Here is a 7,115-nt window from a genome sequence, read left to right as displayed (position 1 = left end):
AACTCATATGGCAGGCAAAACCCTGAGAAGATTCTGTACAGGAAGTGCCCTCTCTGACTATTCCTTGGGCTTCTTGGCTCTGTTTATTGAAAACTTAGGATCTTTGCTGTAACGTGACACTTCCTAAGGCTCCCATAGACTCTCAGAACCCGGGAAAAAGCTGAATGATGTAATTCCAGCCCCTGGCTGAAAAACATTAGCGCCTTTGGTAAGTGGTCTATCAGAGGACAATGAGACTGAGGCGCGTGCACGAGGCGACCCCATGTTTTTAGTTTCTCTCTCTTTGTACTAAAACACAGATTCCCGGTCGGAATATTATTGCTTTTTTACGAGAAAAATGGCATAAAAATTGATTTTAAACAGCAGTTGACATGCTTCGAAGTACGGTAATGGAATATTTAGAATTTTTTTGTCACGAAACGCGTCGGACGCGTAACCCTTATTTACCCTTTGGATAGTGTCTTGAACGCACGAACAAAACGCCGCTATTTGGATATAACTATGGATTATTTGGGACCAAACCAACATTTGTTATTTAAGTAGAAGTCCTGGGAGTGCATTCTGACGAAGAACAACAAAGGTAATAACAATTTTCTTATAGTAAATCTGACTTTGGTGAGGGCTAAACTTGGTGGGTGTCTAAATAGCTAGCCCTGTGATGCCGGGCTATCTACTTAGAATATTGCAAAATGTGCTTTCACCGTAAAGCTATTTTAAAATCTGACATAGCGAGTGCATAGAGGAGTTCTGTATCTATAATTCTTAAAATAATTGTTATGTTTTTTGTGAACGTTTATCGCGAGTAATTTAGTAAATTCACCGGAAGTTTGCGGGGGGTATGCTAGTTCTGAACGTCACATGCTAATGTAAAAAGCTGGTTTTTGATATAAATATGAACTTGATTGAACAAAACATGCATGTATTGTATAACATAATGTCCTAGGGGTGTCATCTGATGAAGATCATCAAAGGTTAGTGCTGCATTTAGCTGTGGTTTTGTTTTTTGTGACATTATATGCTAGCTTGAAAAATGGGTGTCTGATTATTTCTGGCTGGGTACTCTGCTGACATAATCTAATGTTTTGCTTTCGTTGTAAAGCCTTTTTGAAATCGGACAGTGTGGTTAGATTAACGAGAGTCTTGTCTTTAAAATGGTGTAAAATAGTCATATGTTTGAGAAATTGAAATAATAGCATTTCGAAGGTATTTGAATAACGCGCCACAGGATTCCACTGGCTGTTACGTAGGTGGGACGATTTCGTCCCACATATCCTAGAGAGGTTAACAAAGCAGTTACCCCGCCTCTGATTTGGTAATTAGCTGCGGGAAGGGGATGGAGAAGTGTAACCACTACCTATGAACCACTCTAAAATTCATAGAGAGAGCTATGAATGCAAGGACTGACCATCCATATTATGAAAAGTATAGTTTTAACCATGTTTTGAGGCTATACGGTGCCTTTTTGCATTACATTGAACAGGAACTTGTATTCTGATTTGGCCTTTTGTTTTTCGTAAGGCTTCACTGAAGGATGCTGTCTAAGTGTCCTAGACAACACACACTCAACGCAGAGACCGACTGCTTACTCACACCAAAGGAAAATACTCTTCCTTCTCTACCACAGAGCAGAACCAAGAAAACATGGGTGGTCAAACAATGACTACAGAGGAAAAGATAGAAGAAAGACTAAATATAAACAATCAGATGAAAAGAAAAGCTTTTCCAGATGTGGGCATCGACAAGCTCTGCTCCAATTCTCAGGTGCCAGGTCCTTGGAGATTCTGAACAAACACTTCAAAAAGAGACAGATGGAACTGAACGAAAATGCTGCAACCTGGGTAAGGAACTTAGCTGAAAAGCTTGGAGGCTTGCTTCCAATACCTGATGCTGCAGGTTTGGGGTCCCTGGTTATCTCTATAGTGATAGACAGAGCTGTAGCTGCTCCAGAGGACCACACAGATGATCTGCAGTGGCGTGTCTTTGCCGAGGAGAAGGTCTCCGCTGTGAGAGACCAAACGTACCTCAAGAGGCACCATATGTAAATACGGAACAAGGCAGAGCTGCAGAGGGACATCAATCATGTGGAATATGCCCTGATCCAGCTGAAGAACTCCATGCTGCGGGATGGAAAGATGAGTTTGCGGGGTCTGAGGATGTGGGTCAACAGAGTGGACTTCCATGTCCAGATGCTGATTGCCAGACTGGACAGAGCCAGAGACAGTTTTCCAGTCTGAGTGATCATCACCACCTACCAGAGCAACACAGAAGAGCTGTTATCTGGATACAAGGAACACAAGAAAAACACTTTTAGTGTCTACAGTGAAGGCACAGAGTGGGGCCAAATTATATCATCACTGACGATGAGACTAAGTCGTGTAAGAATAAGAAATACGTTTTGTAAATCGGAAGTAAGAGAGGCTTACTCCAGAACAGATGGTCAAACATATGGAATAGTTTCCATATAAATCTAAAATGGAAATGAGTGATGTATTCAGTGAACCACACCATGATGAAAAAAATAGCCATTTATTATAAAAATAGATATAAATGGTCAGTACAATAAATAATGTTGTATCACGTTTTACACTGAATACAGTATTGTTTTCACCCATACATAGATCACCTTTGATAAACAATTCAAACATTTTTATCTTTATTTAACTAGTCAAGCCAATTAAGAACAAATTCTTATTTACAATGACGGCCTACACCGGCCAAACCCAGACGACACTGGACCAATTTTGCACGACCCTATGGGACTCACAATCACAGCCAGTTGTGATACAGCCTGGAATTGAACCAGGGTGTCTGTAGTGACGTCTTAAGCACTGAGATGCAGTGCCTTAGGCCGCTAAGCCACTCGGGAGCCCAAATCACCCTCTGAAAATAGTTGACAAAGCCAGGTCCGTGTGGATGCCACCATCATCTTCAGGCTGCCGTCCTTTCGATCCTTAATGAAATAAAATTCATAGAGCACATTATAGTTAATCATAGTCTACAATGTATTACAGTGCTATTTATTACATTCACAATGAGAGAACAATGCATGTATTTTATTGTATTTTGAGTTTTTCTGTATTCTTCAGTAACATAATATTATGACGTATAATAAAATACAACTAATTCATCTTACGTGATGTGTTCAATAGCATCCTGTACCCACTTCTGGTTGGGGTCGGCACAGACAGGTCTGTCCCAATCCCTTTTCACAGTGGTGAATCTATGAGAGAGAAGAGAGAAGGATTTAGAAACATTAAACATTCCTTACATCAGTGTAACGATCGTCGCCTGGTGACGAGGAAGCGGCCCAAAACGCAGCTGGGAGCGAACACGTTTATTCAACACACTGGAATTAAACATGTACACAAAAATCAAGAAAAATGCCGATACATTACGTGCTCAAACAAAGAGACAACACCCCACAAACAGCTTGGGGAAAACAGCAACTTAAATGTGATCCCAATCAGAGACAATTAGCGACAGCTGTCTCTGATTGGGAATCGACAGAACCCAACATAGAAATAACCCACCTAGAGCCTACACAAGGCTAAAACGTAAACCAAACACAAACCAAGGAAAAATACCTAACATGACACACCCTGACCCAATATACCCGAGTTCACCTGGTCAGGGCGTGACAATCAGTTTCAACAATCAATCTAAAAATGTGTCTGGTAGCCCTTTTCTGCAGTCAAATCATATAGTGGCCTCATGGGTGGAATATTATTAATATTTTTCAGAATTTCAGAATTAATTAAAATTATTTTAGAAAAGCAGCCAAAAATGTGGTGTTTCTCTGTCAAACGGTTTTGTTATATTTCAGTCTTCTGTGATGTACACTGCTCAAAAAAATAAAGGGAACACTTAAACAACACAATGTAACTCCAAGTCAATCACATTTCTGTGAAATCCAACTGTCCACTTAGGAAGCAACACTGATTGACAATAAATTTCACATGCTGTTGTGCAAATGGAATAGACAACAGGTGGAAATTATAGGCAATAAGCAAGACACCCCCAATAAAGGAGTGGTTCTGCAGGTGGAGACCACAGACCACTTCTCAGTTCCTATGCTTCCTGGCTGATGTTTTGGCCACTTTTGAATGCTGGCGGTGCTTTCACTCTAGTGGTAGCATGAGACGGAGTCTACAACCCACACAAGTGGCTCAGGTAGTGCAGCTCATCCAGGATGGCACATCAATGCGAGCTGTGGCAAGAAGGTTTGCTGTGTCTGTCAGCGTAGGGTCCAGAGCATGGAGGCGCTACCAGGAGACAGGGCAGTACATCAGGAGATGTGGAGGAGGCCGTAGGAGGGCAACAACCCAGCAGCAGGACCGCTACCTCCGCCTTTGTGCAAGGAGGAGCAGGAGGAGCACTGCCAGAGCCCTGCAAAATGACCTCCAGCAGGCCACAAATGTGCATGTGTCTGCTCAAACGGTCAGAAACAGACTCCATGAGGGTGGTATGATGGCCCGACGTCCACAGGTGGGGGTTGTGCTTACAGCCCAACACCGTGCAGGACGTTTGGCATTTGCCAGAGAACACCAAGATTGGCAAATTCGCCACTGGCGCCCTGTGCTCTTCACAGATGAAAGCAGGTTCACACTGAGCACATGTGACTGACGTGACAGAGTCTGGAGACGCCGTGGAGAATGTTCTGCTGCCTGCAACATCCTCCAGCATGACCGGTTTGGCGGTGGGTCAGTCATGGTGTGGGGTGGCATTTCTTTGGGGGGTCGCACAGCCCTCCATGTGCTCGCCAGAGATAGCCTGACTGCAATTAGGTACCGAGATGTGATCCTCAGACCCCTTGTGAGACCATATGCTGGTGCGGTTGGCCCTGGGTTCCTCCTAATGCAAGACAATGCTAAACCTCATGTGGCTGGAGTGTGTTAGCAGTTCCTGCAAGAGGAAGGCATTGATACTATGGACCGCCCGTTCCCCAGACCTGAATCCAATTGAGCACATCTGGGACATCATGTCTCGCTCCATCCACCAACGCCACGTTGCACCACAGACTGTCCAGGAGTTGGCGGATGCTTTAGTCCAGGTCTGGGAGGAGATCCCTCAGGAGACCATCCGCCACCTCATCAGGAGCATGCCCAGGATTAGGGAGGTCATACAGGCACGTGGAGGCCACACACACTACTGAGCCTCATTTTGACTTGTTTTAAGGACATTACATCAAAGTTGGATCAGCCTGTAGTGTGGTTTTCCACTTTAATTTTGAGCGTGACTCCAAATCCAGACCTCCATGGGTTGATAAATTGGATTTCCATTGATTGTTTTTGTGTGATTTTGTTGTCAGCGCATTCAACTATGTAAAGAAAAAAGTATTTAACAAGATTATTTCATTCATTCAGATCTAGGATGTGTTATTTTAGTGTTCCCTTTATTTTTTTGAGCAGTATATATAAAGTGTAATATTGGGAGGCAAACTCAAAATGTAACACCTTTAAACTCTATATCTGACATGGTACAGGTGTCTTCTTTTTTAAGTCCATAACCATGTGTGTGAGGTGTATACTCTTGTTTCAAAGCAGATTTGTTTAAGACTACCAAAAAACACTCTGTGTGAACCTGATTTACTGTAGCCCACTGCAATAAATGGTTAACTTGAACATTCAGAAAATAATCTCTTCTAAAACATATTAGAAAATAGGAAATAACTGAATAAAACATCTGCTCTTCCTAGTTGTATTTAGTTTTGTTTAGTCAGCCTCATCTTGGGGATGGGGTCCTTTTGGTATTCTGTGCAGCATTTTGTGTTCTGTGCATTCTTGTGCATACCTCTTTTCAGAGGACCTGCACAACACAAACATCACAGATATTAAGACATACGTTAAGATAAGACAACAAGTGAAACTAGGTGGGAAACTCAAGAAAGTAGCTTAAGTATGACTAAGCCAACATTGATGGTAGCGAACAGCACATTAGATGACAGTTCCTGTCCTATTTACTAGTTTCACCCAGAGTCATCAGTGCCAACAACAGCAGGAGCAGAGTAGAGAGAGTCACAGCAAGCTTTGCCATCTTGTCAGGTTCAGAGGTCTAGACAGGCAGTGAAGTTCAACAGATACCTGGAACTCTCTCCTCAGACTGAGATACCAAGATTATCTGATCCAATGATCTGGAATTCTAGTTTAAATACTTTCACAGTTAGAAATATGATGCCCTTTTCTGGACCGCAGACCCAGTGATTGAGGAACAAGGTGGATTTTAATTTGGGTCAGGGAGGGAAGTGTGACAAACAGGCCCCATTGTTTGTAACTTGGTACAAAACCCCCTTCCACTCTCTTGCCTCGTCAAAAATTTACAGCAACTATATGTTGGTGCGTGTCAGCAACAAATTAAGGAAGGTGTTATTGTTGTATTACACGCTTAGAAAAAAAGTTGCCATCTAGAACCTTTTTGGTTCCAGGTAGAAACTTTTTGGGTTCCATGTAGAACCCTTTCCACAGAAGGTTCTACATGGAACCCAAAAGGTTCTACCTGGAACCAAAAAGGGTGTTCCTACTGTATGGGGACAGCCAAAGAAGCCTTTTGGAAGCCTTTTTTCTGAGAGTGTAGATCATTACTGTCACGTCCTGACCCTTGTAAGAGGTAATTTTCTATAGTAGAGTGGTCAGGGCGTGACGGGGTGTTTTGGGTGGTTTTCTTGTTTTCTGTTTCTATGTGGGTTTTCTAGATTTCTATTTCTATGTTGGGGTTATTGGGATGATCTCCAATTAGAGGCAGCCGGTTCTCGTTGTCTCTAATTGGAGATCATATTTATGTATGGGGTTTTTCCTTTTGGTTTTGTGGGTTGTTCATTTTGGAGTAGTGTGTTTTCCTCTCTGCGTCACGGTTTGTTGTTTTGTTATTTCAAGTGTTTGGTGTTTTGCATTTAGTTTCACGGTTAATAAAGATGTGGAACTACGAACAGGCTGCGCTTTGGTCCGATCATTTAAACAGCCGTAACAGAACAACCCACCATGATTGGATCAAGCGACGTGCCCAGGCAGAAATGGACACCTGGTCACATGAGGAGTGGATAGAAAGGAGAAACTGGACTTGGGGGCAAGTGATAGAGAGATATCGGAGCCTACCGGGGAGGAACGGGAGGCACCCCAAAA

General features: G+C 42.8%; 2 long non-coding RNA genes across 2 annotated transcripts; one reads left to right on the top strand and one right to left on the bottom strand.

Moving 5' to 3' along the window:
• The first annotated feature begins 531 nt into the window (after positions 1-531).
• On the top strand, positions 532-1,703 carry LOC115156419 (uncharacterized). Its single transcript, XR_003868240.1, has 2 exons — positions 532-580; positions 1,519-1,703. It is a non-coding gene; the product is annotated as an uncharacterized LOC115156419 (long non-coding RNA).
• Positions 1,704-2,805: 1,102 nt separating this feature from the next.
• Positions 2,806-3,413, bottom strand: LOC115156418 (uncharacterized). Its single transcript, XR_003868238.1, has 3 exons — positions 3,396-3,413; positions 3,134-3,220; positions 2,806-2,950 (listed from the first exon to the last, which is right to left on the bottom strand). It is a non-coding gene; the product is annotated as an uncharacterized LOC115156418 (long non-coding RNA).
• Between the last annotated feature and the right edge of the window lie 3,702 nt (positions 3,414-7,115).

Source organism: Salmo trutta, chromosome 21 (genome assembly GCF_901001165.1).
Source record: "Salmo trutta chromosome 21, fSalTru1.1, whole genome shotgun sequence".
NCBI lineage: Eukaryota > Metazoa > Chordata > Actinopteri > Salmoniformes > Salmonidae > Salmo > Salmo trutta.
The sequence above is the reverse complement of the archived record's forward strand: the minus strand, read 5'-3'. Positions and strand labels throughout refer to the sequence as shown.